This window comes from Elephas maximus, chromosome 4 (genome assembly GCF_024166365.1).
Source record: "Elephas maximus indicus isolate mEleMax1 chromosome 4, mEleMax1 primary haplotype, whole genome shotgun sequence".
Classification (NCBI taxonomy): domain Eukaryota; kingdom Metazoa; phylum Chordata; class Mammalia; order Proboscidea; family Elephantidae; genus Elephas; species Elephas maximus.
The window spans coordinates 174,653,200-174,670,740 of record NC_064822.1 but is presented as its reverse complement, the minus strand read 5'-3'; the positions used below and the strand labels follow the sequence as shown (position 1 = coordinate 174,670,740).

The 17,541-nt window shown below is 46.5% G+C and overlaps 1 protein-coding gene across 1 annotated transcript in view; it reads right to left on the bottom strand.

The window, feature by feature from the left end:
* Window positions 1-17,541, bottom strand: part of ABTB3 (ankyrin repeat and BTB domain containing 3) — a 371,198-nt gene that overhangs the window by 240,494 nt on the left and 113,163 nt on the right. The gene's annotated exons all lie outside the window — the stretch shown is intronic.

Below are 17,541 nucleotides of genomic sequence, written 5' to 3'. Positions count from 1 at the left end.
AGAGACGAGAACTATGAACCGAGGCTGATATCATCTGAACAGGATTGATTCAGGTAGCTCCCTTGGAGAATACCTGCACTTAGGGGCAAGAGAAGAAATGGGAGGCAGACAGATAAAAGAAAGAGATGGGGTCGTGGAGTGACCTTTACGTACTCAAAAAAAATCAATCTCTGGGCAGGCCTTTTAATCCCCAGTGTACGGAAGAGCTTTCTGCAGGCCAGGTAGCTTGCTTGAGGTCCCACAAAGGAGACAGTGTTGGGGCCATGATTCTACCCTAGGATCAAAGTCAGCGTTCTTTCCAGCACACTCGGCTGCTGTCTGGGAGAACAAGTAATGTTCTTGCTTAGGAAAGCCAAGGAGGCAGAAGGGTTTAAGAAGAATGGTGTGGTCAACCATCAAGTGTAGCTGAAAGATCATGAAGGAATCACCTGAGAACTCACCACTGGATTTGTAAATTGGAGTCTGTGCAAGGGTAGTTTCAATAGAGCAATGGCGGCCATCATCTTGGGTTTGATCCTCATGTGGGGAAAACAGTGCAGGGCAGTCTTTTCAACACACAAATCTGACTACAACATACAAATCCCACCCTGCTGGGAACCCATCACTGGCTCCTCCCCACCACCAAGTTCAGTAGAAGGTCTCCTGGACGCCTCTGCCCTCATCTCCCCTCACTCCTGAAACATTATCCTTTATTAATACCATTCCACCTAAGCTCACAATCCTGTGTCTTGCCTTTGCTTGTGCTGTTCCCTCTGCCTGGAGTGCCCATCCCCCGACTCTTCACCTAACTCTGCTTCTTCCTTTAATACACACATTTTGCATCATGTCTGCCAAAAAGCTTTCTCTGAAGCCTCAAGTCTGGGTTAGCAGCTCTGAGCTGAAAAATGATGATGATGATAATGAAAATAATTAACATTTATTGAGCACCTACTATGTGTATCAATATTTTCTCCATTTATCATGATGTTGCTTATAGGTCCAGTGTTTTGTGAGGATTTTTGTTTTCTTTATGTTGAAGTGTAAGCCCTGCTGAAACCTGTGGTCTCTGATCTTCCCCAGTAAGTGCTTCCAGTCCTCTTCACTTTCAGCAAGCAAGGTTGCGTCATCTGCATATTGCAGGTTGTTAATGAGTCTTCCTCCAATCCTGATGCCTTGTTCTTCTTCATATAGTCCAGCGTCTTGGATTATTTGCTCAGCATACAGACTGAATAAATATGGTTTAAAATATGGTGATTTTAAATCACACAGTATCCACTTGTTCTGTTTGAACGACGGCCTCTTAGTCCGTGCACAGGTTCCACATGAGCACAATTAAATGCTCTGAAATTCCCGTTCTTCGCAATGTTCCCCACAATTTATGATCCATAGAGTTGACTGCCTTTGAGTAGTTGATAAAACACAGGAAACCATCTTTTGGTATTCTCCGCTTTTAGTCAAGATCTACCTGAAATCTGCAATGACATCCCTCGTTCCACATCCTCTTCTCTGCTAGACTCTGGTCTAAGGATTTTTCATGTGTGTGTGTGTGAACTCATTCAATTCCCATAATCATCCTTTGGGGTAAGGTGGCCTTATGTCATAGGTGAAAATCAAGGCCCAGAGGGGTTAAGAAGCAGGGGTGATCGGATGGAGAGTGGTGGGGTGGAGATTGGGAACAACACGGATAGAATGGTCAAGGTACTGCTCTCACCGGAGGTAGTGTTTCAGCTGAGGCTTGAATGAACAGGGTGGGGTGGTCATATGAGTATCTGGGAGTAGACTAATCCAGGCAGCGGCAACATAATGGTCCTGCAATAGGAATCAATTCAGCAGACTGAGAAAATGGAAGTGTAAAGAAGCGAAGGGGCCCTGGCAGCACGATGGTTAAACACTCTGCTACTAACCAAAAGGTTGGCGATTTGAATCTCTCCAGTGGCTCTGTGAGAGAAGGACCTGGTGATCTGCCCCCGTAAAGACTACAGCCTAGAAAACCCTGTGGGGCAGTTCTACTCTGCCACGTTGACTTGATGGCATCTAATAATAACAACAGAGAGCAAATGGAGGCTGATACTAGAAGGGTCAGGAAAGATAGGCAGGGGCTAGATCACTGACAGCCTCTTAAAAGAAAAATTTAGGCCACAAAAAAGAGTCTGATTTTATCCTGAGCGGCCCACTGGCCTGGATCAGTCTTATGTGGAGACCAAGCAGGTCAGCATCTGGAGGGATTGGATGACAGAAGGGAAGGTCATAGAATAGATATCCTTTCCCCAGTGGCCTGCAGGTTATGTTTTGCACAACTCCACCAGGGACCATTTACCTAGGCTCTGCTGTGAACTGGGTTCCCCGGGGCTGTGCAACACAGCAACCCTGCTCACTTGGCCCTCACATTTTTCTCTCCGAGCAAGCATTCTCAAAGTGTTTTTGTTTTTTAATTAGATTCCAGCAACCTGCTCCCTTTAACTGCATGAAATTATCAGGCCATCTGCTATCTAGGAAGAGAGGTGCAGGGAAGCAGCCTGGCATGGGGGAGCGGAGCGGTCCACCCAAGAGAGGTTCACTGGGTTCTTTCTAGTAGGCATTCCCCACATGCAAATCCAACCACTCTGGCTCCGAAAACCAGAGGAAAAAGAGAGAGAGAGAAAAAAAAAAAAATCGTCTAAATAGTGTGAACAGATTTCTCCACAATCCTGTCCAACATGTGAATACCCCAGAGTGAAGCCAAGATGGAAGACGGGCACCTGGCCTTCCCTCCAGCTCCACTGTCTCTTGGAAAACAAGCAACTCAAGCCCTGGTGCGATTCTACTAGGTGGAAGGTAATTTCGACCCTATGAAATCACTTTAGAAGCTGACGCCTGGGTAAGGTGTGACTCCGCTGTGTAGATCAAAGGCTCCAAGAGGTCTTCGTGCTCTTCAGTGTTTGTTTACTGCTCTATGCCAGACTGGGGTTCAGAAGAGGACAAGTTCTCATTTTAAGTGGAACAGAGATGCCTAGTGGGGGAGGTGACACTTGAGATGTCTCTTGAAGGGAAGACAAATGCAACAAATTCCTCAAATGTTTGATGGGGGAAGGCACTGAGGTCCCAAAGATGGTAGAGTCTCATCACCCCGCCTCCAAGGAGCTCACTTTCTGCCCATGGAACAAGACCCATGCACAAAGAACCATAACATCAGAACTGCACAAGGGGTTCAGTGAGAGAATTCTTGCCTTTCATGCAGGCAGCCTGAGTTCAAAGAAGAAAGATTTGGTGGTCTACTTCTGAAAATCAGCCAATGGAAACCCTGTGGACCACAATGGCCCAATCTGTAACCCATCCTGGGGATGATGCAGGACTGGGCAGGGCTTCGTCCCTTTGTGCATGGGTCACCATGAGTTGGGAGTTAACTTGATGACAGAGGGGGTATGGTACTGACAGAAGGGGTAGTGGAGGGTGTTAAAAGGGAATGGAGAGAGATGTTGAGAGAGGGGGTATTTAAGAGGGAGAAGGTGGGGGTAAGGCACTTGGAAGGTGTCAGTCCAGCTTGGGCCAGGATGTGACCCCCTCATCATGGTCTCCTCAAACCTTCAATAACGTCCACCAAAAATCTTGTCATGATGGAAGTTCTGCAGCTTGATACTGAGAAAGGTACTTGCAAATACATGGGTACAGGTCAGCTAGAGTATGAGGAAGCAAGCGTGGACACTTGCGAAAAATCACAGGGAAGCCCCTGGCTGTCACAGAGTGTAGGACTGAGGACAAGGAGCCCTCAGAGGACACAAAAAGGAATCTGAGAGAGATCTTAAAGCAGTCTACTACTTCTGAAAAAGTTGGAAAACTACTACTCTAAACCAACCCTTTGATTTCTAACTGAATATCAGAGACTCAGGGAGGTCAGAGCCTTGCCCAAGGTCCCACAACCAGGACCTGCAGAGCTACGCTGAACATTCTTGCCAGCCCTCCATCAGGCCAACTCCTTTCTTGGCTGCCTTTTTCTAGGCTACAACATGCCACCGCTCTCAGAATGTTCATGGCCCCGTGTGGTGGATAAGAATTGTCACCATCAACTCTAAATACTGAGAAAAGACAATGGAGGCTAGGGTGGATGGGCCAGGAACACCCATGGCTGTTAAGTGGATTCTGACTCATGGTGACCCTATAGCCCAGAGTAGAACTGCCCCATAGGGTTTCCAAGGCTGTAATCCTTACAGAAGCAGACTGCCACATCTTTCTCACATGGAGCAGCCTGGTGGGCTTGAACCACTGACTTTTGGTTAGCAGCTGAGTGCTTAACCACTGAACCACCAGGGCTAGGGTAGGGTGGGGAAAAGATGTAGGGCTGAAATGACTTCCAACGGCCAGATTCCTCTGTCCAGACAAGCCACCTCAAACAAAGGCACTGTCTCGCCAATGAAGGGAAAAAACAATCTCCAGAGGTGAATTAGCTAAGGAATTTTCTAGAACTGCATCCACGGCTTCTCCCCATTGGTGGAGCTATGGGTCATTCCACACGTCTGCAGGACAGCTGGACACTCACAAAACTGGACAGACCTGGGGTGCTCATAGGAATTAAAGACAGCTCCTGCAGATGGTCTCAGAAGGGGCACGGGATTCAGCTTGCCAGGGGAAGCACTGTGAGTCCAGCACAATGTCTTAGCATACGGTGTACACTCAATAAGTAACTGCCTGATGGAGCATGAGCTACACGTGAGCACTGGAAACCTATCCACGTGTTATCCCCCATGAGTTGCATACTGCAGGCATCTGCATTTTATAGCTGAGGGCACTCAGGCTCAGAGAAGACTGAAGAACTTGCCTGAAGTTGCAAGGCCAGCTGGTGGCAGAGCTGGGTCTAGTTGACTCCAAAGGGTATGCTTTTAACCATGAATGAGTGAATGGATGCATTCCTGGATGAATGAATGAGGAAACCTCATAAAATAGAGTACCATATCAATTTGTTTCAGTCAGGGCTGTGCAAAAGGAAGATGCAGGCAGGGGAAAACCAATTTCCAACTTCTTTGCCTTCAGGTATCAAATCTGACACTCCTCATTCTGCCTGTTCATTTTCATTAGGGCTCTTGTGCTCCACAGAAAGGAGGGAAGGGGACAGCAGGCCTTGCAGAAAGAGGCTACAGGGAAGACAACCAGATGGAAACACCTGCCTGGGCCAGGCAGCCGACAACTTTTTGGTTCAAATGTGAGCAGGTGACTCCCAGAGAATCAGGTAACAGAGGGAGGTGGTGGCTTTCTTAACCAGCGTACCTAACTAGGCCTTCAAATGAACTCTGCTTATGGCAGTAAAAAATTTGGCAATGGATGTTGGTGATGGTCACACAACAGGGCTGATGTAATTGTTTTATTGAATCGTACGCGTGAACAATGGCAAATTGGCAAATGTTCTGTTACCTATATTTTTTACAACAATTAAAAAAAAAAGTCACAGGGCCTTAGGTTTTCATCCTCTTTTCTGCTGTCTCCTTTCCCCTCCTACTCCTTCCCCAGGCCTAAGGGAGTGGGTGTGAGCACCTTCAGGGCAAAAGAAGGGCCTGCAGGAGGACAGCTGGTTGGATTTCCAGAACATGCCAAGAGAGATAATCTAAGTCCAGCTCCTGACCAGTGCTCGGTACATACTTGGGGAAGGAAGGAAAGGAGAAAGGAAGGAAGGCTTGAAAAGAGACATCAACAGCTCTTTGTCAAGGTGTTAGGGGTGTGGTGTCCCTCAGCAATACTGCACAAGAAATGCCAGAGAACATGGAAGACTTTCTTCCTACTGCGGTGAGTACATCTGCCCGGCGCCTTTCCTCCAATTCTAGGCTTCGTATGACACATGGGCAAGCATTCCTCTGGGCCGTGCGCACCTACTGCGGTTCCTGACCACAGACTTTTCCAATTTGCAGCTGGGACTGCCTGAATTATTTCAGACTCCGGAATTTTTCCAGCCTTCCATTACAGGCTGGAGGGGAAACAGAGCGTAAAATGCCAGTCATTTTTTTCTTTTCAAACTCCATCGTCATCTGGCACCATAACGGATTTCAGACTCAGACTGTCAGAGTCTGGATTCAAAGAGCTCTCGGTTGGCCTCCAAAGGACAAGAGGCAGCTTGGCATGATGCAAAGAACCTTGAACTCGGGGTCACACAGGTGGAGTTCAAATGCTAGCTTCACTGTTTATTGACAGCATGGCTTAGACACGTGTTCTGACCTCTCTGAATTTCAGTCTGTGCGTTCACCCAACAGAGCAATTTAGCCGGTACACTGCGGCAGGCCCTGCTCCTCTCTGATGGAGGAGACAGACAGCAAACAAGAAAATATCAGATGGTGATGAGTACTATGCAGAGAAAGAGGCTGGACTATTGCTTTAGATGGAGTGCTCACAGAAGGCCTCTTGGAGGAGATGAACTTTAAAATAAAGACCCGAGTGACAAGAAGTCAGCCACGCAAATAGAGGAGGAGGGGCATTTTAGTGGAGCAAGCAGCCAGCGCAACGGGCCGAAGGCTGGGCAACACACGTAAGTTCAGATAGAAGCCATATGGCTGCCTTATAGTGGAAGAGAAAGGAGGGTGTAAGATGGTACAAGGTGATGCTGGACAGAAAGGCAGGGATCAGATCACGCAGGAGCCCTAAACTGGGGTGCACAGGATGACTGACTGGGATGCTGGAAGAACTATTAGAACTTCTAGATATAGTTATTTTTTAAACTAAACACGTATGAATGAGCCCCAGTGGCGCAATGGTTAAGTGATTGGCTGCTAACCAAATGGTCAGCTGTTCTAACCCATCAGCCCCTCCGTGGAAGAAAAGGTACAAATGGTTAACGTGCTCACCTGCTAACTGAAAGGTTGGAGGTTCAAGTCTACCCAGAGGTACCTTGGAAGAAAGGTCTGGTTATCCACTTCTGAAAAATCAGCCACTGAAAACTCTATGGAGCTAGTGCTACTCTAACACATGTGGGGTCACCAGGAGTCAAATTGACTTGACAGCAACTGGTGATAGTGCTAAAATTTTTTTTGGCTGGGAGTATGTAATAAAAAAGTTTAGACATCACTAGTGTAGACTTTGTTAAAATGAGTGAGAAAATTTTTTTTAAGTGGGATGGTGAGACTTTGAAGAGTTTTAAGCATGGGAATAATGGCAACTGATGGATATTTTAAAAATACCTCTCCCTGGAGAATGGAACTAACATCCCCAGTATACATTCACGCTTAATGTCTTCCAAGTGGCGATGCCATCAGTGACGTTGCATCAACAGAACACAGGGGGGTAGGCAGTTTGGGCCTTAGTGATCATTTCCTTATTTTGCAAATGAGAAAGCTGAGGCCCAGGATGACGAAGGGCTGGGCCAGTAAAGCCCACACAAAGTGTTGTGAGCCCCCACTCAGATAATACATGTGACACTGTTTTCATTGGATACAGAAATGCTGTGGAGCCTAAAGGGTACTAGAACTATTACCAATGACCAAATTACCCCCATCATTCAGATCAGTCTAACAAAAAATATTAATGCTTATATAAGCTCTGAAACCCTGGTGGTGCAGTGGTTAAGTGCTACGGCTGCTAACCAAAGGGTGGGCAGTTTGAATCTGCCAGGCGCTCCTTGGAAACTCTGTGGGGCAGTTCTACTCTATCCTATAGGGTCGCTATGAGTCGGAATCGACTCGACCGCACTGGGTTCGGTTTGGCTTCTATAAGTTCTAGAATTCTACTGGCCTCTAAATTTTACATCGCCTACCCCCATCTCCTTACCAATACATGCTCTCCCCATTTTTATCATGCCCCTCCATTCCTAGCCACGCCTTCTTTTTTCTACTATGCCCCTGATCACCAAGCTAAGACAATGTTTATTTCTCTTTATGGAGACTCCTAATGCACAAAGACTCTTAAAGGCCATGAGAAGCCCTTCTGTAAAGAAGCCAGTTTAACTCTGTCTAAACTAGTGGCTCTCAGCCTGGCCGCAGATTGGAATCACCTGGGAGCTTTACAAACCACCTACGCCTGGGTGCTGCCCCCAAAGTCTGTCCTGCCCATAAAGACTGTATGTAGCCTGGGCAGTAAGAGTTTTCAAAGCTTCCCAGGTGGCCTAATGTGCAGCCACAGTTGAGAATCATGATTCCAACTCAGCAGTTGCCAAACTCACTTGCCTGGAAGATTTCTACATAAGACTTATTAGTGCCCCTGCGGAACTGAGTCGGTGTCCTAGGGAACGCACGCTGGGGCGTGCTGGTCTAGGGCAGCAGCTTCTGAGTGTGACCGCACACCAGGATCAGCTGGCGACTTTAAACAAGCAGCATTTCCAGGTTGTGACCCCAGACATACAGCATTTGGAGCTCCAGGGCTGCAGCCAGGGTACCTGCAGTTTTAACAGGTCCCCCAGGTGATCCTGATACTCCCATACACTGGGGGCCACCTATTTAGGTAATTCAGGTACTAGATGAGCAGGGTGGAGGGTGGGGGGCATCCAAATGAGAATAAACTAAAAAAAAAAAAAAAAACCCCAAACCCATTGCTGTCAAGTCTATTCGGACTCAGCAATCCTATAGGACAGAGTAGAACCGCCCCAAAGAGTTTCCAAGGAGCACCAGGTAGATTCAAACTGCTGACCGTTTGGTTAGCAGCTGTAGCTCTTAACCACTACGCCACCAGAGTTGCCATGGAGAATGAGGTCTCCTTAATTTAGCAATTCCCTAAGGCCAGGGTTTCTGCTGCTGCCGCCCCCCACCGAGAACACTCTGATAGGGCAGAGGACCAGGCAGGCACCAAGCTTAGAGTCTTGACTGGGTGGTCAGGGAAGGGTATGTCTTCATTTATCTGGTGAGCCACCTGGCACAGCCTTTCATCTCTCTGGGTCTCAGGTTTCTCATTTGCAAAATAAGGAAATGATCACTAAGGCCCTCGACCCAAACTTGCTACCTCTCTGTGTACTGTTGATACAGCTTCACTGATGGCATCGACACTTGGAAGACATCAAGCACGAATGGCTTCCCTTCACTGCCTCATTCAACTTCGCAGGACTGACGTACTCCCCTTGGATGAATAAGACCCAGCAGTAAGGATGTGGGTTCTGGCACCTGAGCTTGGCTTACACCACTACCTGTGTGGTTTTGCACAAGTTATTCGAACTTACCAAACCTCACCTTCTTCATCTGAAAAACAGGGAAAACTGTATTACCCACACTGTCATAGATTGAATTATGTCCCCCCAAAAACGTGTGTATCAACTTGGTTAGGCCATCATTCCCAGTATTCTGTCGTCGTCCTCCATTTTGTGATTGTAATTTTATGTTAGAGAGGATTAGGATGGGATTGTAACGCCCTTACCAGGTCACATCCATGATCCAAAGTTTCTCTGGGGTATGGCCTGCACCACCTTTTACCTCTAAAGAGATAAAAGGAAAGGGAAGCAAGCAGAGAGTAGGGGACCTCAAAGCACCAAGAAAGCAGTGCCGGGAGCAGAGCGCGTCCTTTGGACCTGAGGTTCCTGTGCTGAGATGCTCCCAGACCAGGGGAAGACTGGTGTATCACAAAGAACTTCTTCCAGAGCTGACAGAAACAGAAAGCCTTCCCCTGGAGCTGATGCCCTGAGTTTGGACTTGTAGCCTACTAGACTGTGAGAGAATAAATTTCTCTTTGTTAAAGCCATTCACTTGTGGTATTTCTGTTAGAGCAGCACTAGATGACTAAGACACACACCATATTGGTCTGTTTCTGGAATAAAATGAGGGGTTGTATGTAGTGTTAGCACAGTGCCCAACACCTATTAAGAGCTCAATAAATGTCTGCTGTTGATTGTAGCAGCAGAGTAACACAAGTCTACCCTATAAACATTGTCAATTGATGTAATGAGACCCACAATTACCAAACAATACTGTATTTGCTCACCTCTCATGATGAGGCAGATATGTTGGGGCCCTGGCACCCTGGAAGCCAGAAAAAACACTCCCAGCTCAGAGCAAGTTGCTGCTCTGTGTACATCCCCAGGGCCACAGGCCACAGGGCCTCCGTCTCATTCCCCAGAGCCCTTGGGTTGAGTATGACTAGATGGAGCTCAGAAGACCACAAATCATGTCATCACTCATTGGTGCAGTTATGACCCACCCCATTGGGCAGGACTGGTCAGTCCCACAGGGTCAAGGAATGTGGAGAGGGGAGGCCACCTAACATAAGTTTGTACAGCTGGTTGGCCACAGAATCAGAGACAGTGGGGGCTAAGATGGCTTATAGTCTTAGGCACAGAGAAGCTGAGGGCTAGAGGGGCAAGGAGCCTCACCAAGGTGTCACACCTTGCCAGATAAAGTGCTCAAAGGAAGAAAAAGGGAGGAGGATGCTACACTAACATTTATAGAGCACCTGCTGAATACTGCACATTCCTTTAGGCAATGTTTAAGGACTGCTAGACTTTTTTAGACTCTGTACTAGGCACCTAACATGGATTTTGGCACTGAATCTATGTAACACTCCCGCATGGTAGGTATTAATGTCTACACAGAACAGGAAACTAAAGACCATGCAGGCCAAATGACTGGCCCAAGGAGGTGCTGGTTCTTCTCTTTCTCAATGTCCTTTGCCGGCTCCTCTTCCTCTACCAGGCCAAAAAACATTGGTCGCTAGGTTCCCTTACCTTCTTCCTACAGCAGCCTTTTCCAACAGAACTGTCTGCAATGACGAGAATGTTCTCTATCTGTGCTGTCCAGGAAGACAGCCACTAGCCACATATAGCTATTGAACACTTGAACTGCAGCCAATACAGCCAAGGTACTAAATTTTTAATTTTATTTCATTTTAATGAACTTATATGTTAACAGCAATCTGCAGCTAATGGCTACTGTACTGGCTAGCATAGCTCTCCACGCTCTTCATAGATAATTTCATCAATACTCAGGGCTTCATTTTCCATCTGTACCCTGATTGCTCCCCAAATTCCATCTCTACCCAGATATATCCAACTGTTCACTTACCATCTCTTTTTATCCAAAGCACCTTAAATGCAAAAACCAAAAACCAAACCCAGTGCCACCGAGTCGATTCCAACTCATAGCAACCCTATAGGACAGAGTAGGACTGCCCCACAGAGTTTCCAAGGAGAGCCTGGCAAATTCAAACTGCCAACCCTTTGGTTAGCAGCCGTAGCACTTAACCACTATGCCACCAGGGTTTGCCCTTAAATACAACTAGTCTAAAATGAGACCCACGACATTCTTCCCTAAACCCCATTCTCCTCCACTCTACCGTCTTTGGCAGGGAATATCACCTTCATTCACCCAGCTGCTAGGTCCCCTTATACATCCTCTCCTTCTTTCCCCCACCCACTGTTATCAAATACTTCACCATGGTCTGTTAAATTCCATCTTCAAAATCTGTCCAATATAGCAGCACTATTCACAACTTTATTCACAACGGCCAAAGATGGAAACAACCCAAATGTCCCTCGGTGGGTGAATGGACACACACAATGTGGTATATCCATACAATGGAATATTATTTAGCCATAGAAAGGAATGAATGTACAGGCTACAACATGGACGAACTTTGAAAACATTATGATACATGGAAGAAGTCAGACACAAAAAGCCAAATATTATATGATTCCGTTTACATCAAATATCCAGGTAGGCGAATCCATACAGACAGAAATCAGATTAGTATTTGCCAAGGGCTTGGGAGGAGGTGAGGAGTGGCTGCTAATTGGTCTGGGGTTCCCATATGTGGTGATGAAAACACCGTGGAACTAGATAGTGGTAATGGTTGTACAACATGGCGAATGTTCTGAATTGTTAACTTTAAAACGGTAAAGTTTATCTTATGAGTATTTTCTCACAATAAAAAAAAAATCCATACAATTCTCCATCTCCAGTGCCAATCCCTTAGTTCAAGCCACCTTCATCTGTCACCTTCAATAGTCTCCGAACTGGGCTACCCACATTTGCTCAGGTTATTTCCGTTCCATCCACCACGTAACAGCCAGAGTGATCTTTGCGAAGTGCAAATCCAGGTAGCTCTTCCCATTCTATAACTCCCCAGTGGCTTCGTTTGCTCTCAGGACAAAGACCAGAATCCTTGGGTCTTTCTCTCCCTCTCTGGCCACTCTCCCTCTTCAACCCTGGTCTCTTACTGCCCCAGACCACATTATTCAATCCCTCAAACATACTACACAACATTTGTACTCTTTTCCTTTGCCCAGAACCCACCCTTGTCCCCTTCCTTAGCCTTAATTTTACTCCTTCTTCAGAGATTCGCTTGAAAGTCCCTGCCTCGGGGAAGCCGTCCCAGGACCCCCAAGACCCTGTGCCATATGCCCTAGAGTGTTATGCTCCTTTCTAGCGCTAACCGCAGCTCTGTACCTTTGTGAGACTGCAAAAGTCCATGAAGATAAAACTTGGGTTTTGTTCACTGCTATGTCCCGGTGCCCAGCACCAAAAAGAAAAAGCCAACCGAACACATTGCTGTTGAGCTAATTCTGACTCACAGAAGCCCCATGTGTTGCAGCGTAGAACTGTTCCATAAGGTTTTCTTGACTGTAATCTTTACTGAAGCAGATTGCCGGGCCTTTCTTCTGTGGCACCGCTGGTAGGTTCAAACAGCTAACCTTTTTAGGTTAGGTTAGTAGTTAAGCATAAACCATTTGTACCACCCAGGGACCTGGTGCCCAGCACAGCATTGGCAAATTATTCACCTCAATTAACACTTGCTAAGTAGATGAATAAATGAAATGCCAGAGTCTACTGTTACTGGCAGAGCTTGGATTTGAACTCCAAATTGTCTGACTTCAAGGCTCATGCTCAGGAGTAATTAATTACACAGCAGTAATTAACAAATTAAAGAAAAACAAAAAAACCTATTGCCATCGAGTCGATTCTGACTCATAGCGGCCCTATAGGACAGAGTAGAACTGCCCCATAGGGTTTCCAAAGAGCGGATGGTGGATTTGAACTGCCAACCTTTTAGTCAGCAGCTGTAGAGCCCCAGTGGGTGCTAACCAAAAAGTTGGCGATTCGAATCCACCAGCTGCTCCCTGGAAATCCTGTGGGGCAGTCCTACTCTGTCCTATAGGGCCGCTATGAGTCAGAATCGACTCGACCGCAATGGGTTTTTAATTAATGAATACAGGAAAGGGGAAAGAGCACTCACTCTGTGTTAAGTGCTGTGCCAACCAGTTTACATCCGTTCTCACATGGATGCCTTCCAAGCACCTGTGAGATAGGTACTACTTTCTACCCGTGTATAGATGGCAGGGAAGTCCACAGCTCTAAAGTCTAAGTACATGGGTTCCAATGCTAGTGGTGCCACATATGAGCTGTGTGACCTTGGGCAAGCTGTCAGTGCCTCTTTTCCTTCATCTTCAAAATGGTAATTACAGGTTTAAGGCAATATTAAATAAAATATATGTGTAAAACAATTAGAACAATCTTTTTGTTTTTTTTAACACTAGGTCCTCAGTAGCCAGTTGCCATGGAGTCCATTCCTACTCCTGGAGGCCTCACTGTATCAGAGTAGAACTGTGTTCCATAGGGCTTTCAATGGCTGAATTTTCGGAAGTAGATTGCCAGCCCTTTCTTCCGAGACAACTCTGGGTGGACTTGAACCTCCAATGTTTTGGTTAGCAGCTCAGTGCTCTACCCATTTGCACCACCCGGGGACGCCAAAACCAAACCCATTGCTGTCAAGTCGATTCCAACTTGTAGCGTCCCAAGTGCTCAGTAAATGTTCAGCTATTCCCAGATTTTCATAAATCCAGCCCCTCTCTCCTCCCTGCCCCCTACCGTCTTCCCAGGGATGAGCCAGCCCTCATCACTAACAGTCAAAAAGCTCCCCAACCATGCCGAATGTTTAAACCATTTCCTGACAGTTTTTAAATTTGCAAATTAGAAATGTCAACACTCGACTTGAAGGAGCCAGATAAGGATGGGGCAAGCAGTCCACCGGGCCCTGGGCTTTAATAAAAGAAAAATAACCAAGAATATAAATTTTCTATAAAGCACCTGATGTACAATTTCCAAATGACCGCTCTGTGCATTTCTCTCCTTCCTGTGCACTGCAGCTGAATTACCTGTCTCCGAAAATCTCGGCCCCACAGTGTACACTCGTTTCCTCACAAAGCTGCGTACAGTTTTAGCATTTGCTCGGGGGTTTATTGTGGAGAGTACAATACATGGCAAGAGACAGTTTATCATATTGGGTCGACTTGCCCCTCATTTTTCCAGCTGACAGTTTTATTTATTTTGTCACAGGGACAAGTTTGACAAGGGGGGAGGCATTCAAGGGCTTTGCAGTCCAGCCTATCTGCACCCATCCTCCATCTTTGCACAAGATTCCTGGGAGGACAAACCCATGCAATGTCTCTTGGGCAATCTGGGCACAGAAAGGGAGCAATCTACTACAGCAACAATTCAGTGAATGTTTCAGGGGTAGGGGGCTATCAATTCCATGGTACAATGAAAATATGGAGGATCTCCCCAAGTCACTGCTCCTCACGGCACCTCTTACGCTGGTCCTCCTGGGAGTTCTTGGGAAGCACGGTAGATTCCATTAATGACACTAATTCTTCACTCCTGCCTGAGTAGCAGAAATGGATTGAACCCATCCAGCAGTACCATGGAAGAAAGGCCTGGTGATCTGCTTCCATAAAAATGGTAGCCAAGAAAACCCTATGGAGAAGTTCTACTCTGTAACACATAGGTTGGCCATGAGTTGGAATCAACTGAACAGCCCCAGGTTTGGTTTGGTTTTTGCCTCTCCGCTCACTCTTTGCCATGTGACTTTGTAGTTCTTCCCACTAAAGGGGCAGAGCTTATTTCTCTACCCCTTGACTTGGGTTTGACCGTGTGATCGCTTTAACCCAAGAATGAGATACTTGTTCCAGCCTAAACCTTGGAGAGGCTGCCTTCATGTCCAAGGGCTGACATAACGAAATAACACAAAGTGGCTGGCTTTAAAGAACAGAAATGTATTGCCCTGTGGTTCTGGAGGCTAGAAGTCCAAATCAGGGTATCAGCAGTGTCAATTCCTTCCTTCTTAGGGTTCTGAGAAAAGAACTGTTCCATGATACTCTCCAAGATTCCGACAGCTGTAGCAATCCTTGGCGTTCCTTTGCTGTTTGTAGATGGATCTTTACATGGTGTCTTCTGCGGGTGTGACTCTGTTTCTGTCTGTTCTTCCCTTTTATAAGCTACCACTCAGAAGGGATTAGGGTTAAGATCCATCCTAGCCTGGTCTGACCTCATTTAATACAACTGATACCAAAGGAAAAACCCTATTGCCAAACAAGGTCACATTCACAGGGACACAGGTTATGACTTTAACCTATCTTTTTGGGGAACACAATGGAATCCATAACACAGGCCTTGCACATTTTGCCTCACCTTCTTGAACCTCTGCTATCACCATGAGAAGGGCATCCCCAGGGGGCTGCAGCTCTCTCAGCTGGGCCCCAAAATGAACATAAGTGGGGCAAATCCAACCACAAACCACAGCAAGAAGCCAAGTCCTGCTGGATCTGTAGCTTGAGGCACAGCTGCCCAGCCAAGCCCAGAAGATTTCAGCTGCCCCCACCCAATCCACAGATATGTGAGCAATTATAATAGTTGTTTTAAGTCACTGAATTTTGGGGCGATTTGTCATTCACCAGTCCCGGGTAGTGTAACTGGTTAAGTGCTCAGCTATTAACTGAAAGGTTGGCAGTTCAAATCCACGTGGAGGCACCTCAGAAGAAAGGCCTGGTGGCCTACTTCCTAAAGATCACAGTCATTGAAACCCTATGGTGCACAGTTCTACTCAGACACACTTGGGGTCACCATAAGTCAGAATTTAAATGATGGCAACTGGTTTAACGGTTTGGTTATACAGCAATGATTAACCAATATGGGAAAGGAGAAAGAGCACCCACTCTGTGCCAAGCACTGTGCCAAGCGTTTTGCATATATTGTCACATTTACACCTTCCAAACCTCTGGGGGATAGGTACTATTTATACCCATTGTACAGATAAGCAAACTGAGGCTTCAAGAGTGACTTGTTCGGTCACACAGGGACAGGTTCTGCTGGAAGTTCTTTACATGTATTAATTCCATTAACCCTAAGAGGTAGACAATGTTATTTTAAAGATGAGGAAACAGGAATCGAAAGGTTAAGAGGCTTGTCCAAGGTCAAGCTGCCAAGGAATGGCAAAAGCGAGACTCCAGAGCCTAACTTCAGTGGGAATAAAGGCACGAGAGCCTAGTTTGGAGAAGAGTGGTCCAGAACACCCAGTGGAACACTGGGAGTTGTGGCTGGGAGAGGTGAGGCTTCACAGATCAGTGAATCTCAACTAGGGATGGGGGAGGGGATCAGAAAATCATCTCCAGTTTTTTTTTTTTTTTAAGCATTTTGCTGTGCTTTAGGTAAAAGTTTATACAGCAAATTAGTTTCCCATTCAACAATTCATACACAATTTGTTCCTTGACATTGGTTGCTGTCCCTGTAATGTGTCAGCACTCTCCCCATTTCCACCCTGCCCTCCCCTCTCCATCCTCCTCCAGTTTCCCTGCCCCTCCTGGCCTTCTCATTTTTGCTTTTGGACAAAGGTTGCCCCTTTGTCTCCTACAGTTGATTGTTCTAAGGAGCACATTCCTCACGGGTGTTGTTTATTTTATAAGCCAGTCTATTATTTGGCTGAAAGGTGACCTCTGGGACTGGCTTCAGTTCCAGGTTAAGAGTGTCTTAGGGCAGTAGTCTTAGAGGTTTCTCCAATCTCTATCAGTCCAGTGAGCCTGGTCTTTTTTTTCAATTTTTATTGTGCTTTAAGTGAAAGTTTACAAATCAAGTCAGTCTCTCATACAAAAATTTATATACACCCTGCTATATACTCCTAAATGCTCTCCCCCTAATGAGACAGCACACTCCTTCCCTCTGCTCTCTATTTTTGTGTCCATTCAGCCAGCTTCTGACTCCCTCTGCTCTCTCATCCCCTCTCCAGACAGGAGATGCCCGCATAGTCTCATGTGTCTACTTGATCCAAGAAGGTCATTCTTCACAAGTATCATCTTCTATCCCATAGTCCAGACCAGCCCCTGTCTGAAGAGTTGGCTTTGGGAATGGTTCCTGTCTTGGGCTAAGAAAAGGTCTGGGAACCATGACCTCTGGGGTCCTTCTAGTATCAATCAGACCATTAAGTCTGGTCTTTTTACGAGAATTTGGGGTCTGCATCCCACTGCTCTCCTGCTCCCGCAGGGGTTCTCTGTTGTGTTCCCTGTAAGGGCAGTCATCGGTTGTAGCCGGGCACCATCTAGTTCTTCTGGTCTCAGGCTGATGTAGTCTCTGGTTTAGGTGGTCGGAGTCTGATCTTCTTTTATGAATTTGAGTTTTGTTCTACATTTTTCTCCGATTCTAAATGGGACTTTCTATTGTGTCCTTGGTCAGAGTGGTCAGTATCGGTAGCTGGGCACCATCTAGTTCTTGTCTCAGGCTAGAGGAGGCTGTGGTTCGCGTGGGGTGAGGAGTAGTGGTTACTAAACGTTTGGTGTCAGGAGAAGGGGCCCAATCAGAGCAATGGGGCAGTATACACTCTTTTGAGTCCCCCCACCCTACTGAGTGAACAGCTGAAAACAGCTAGAATCCC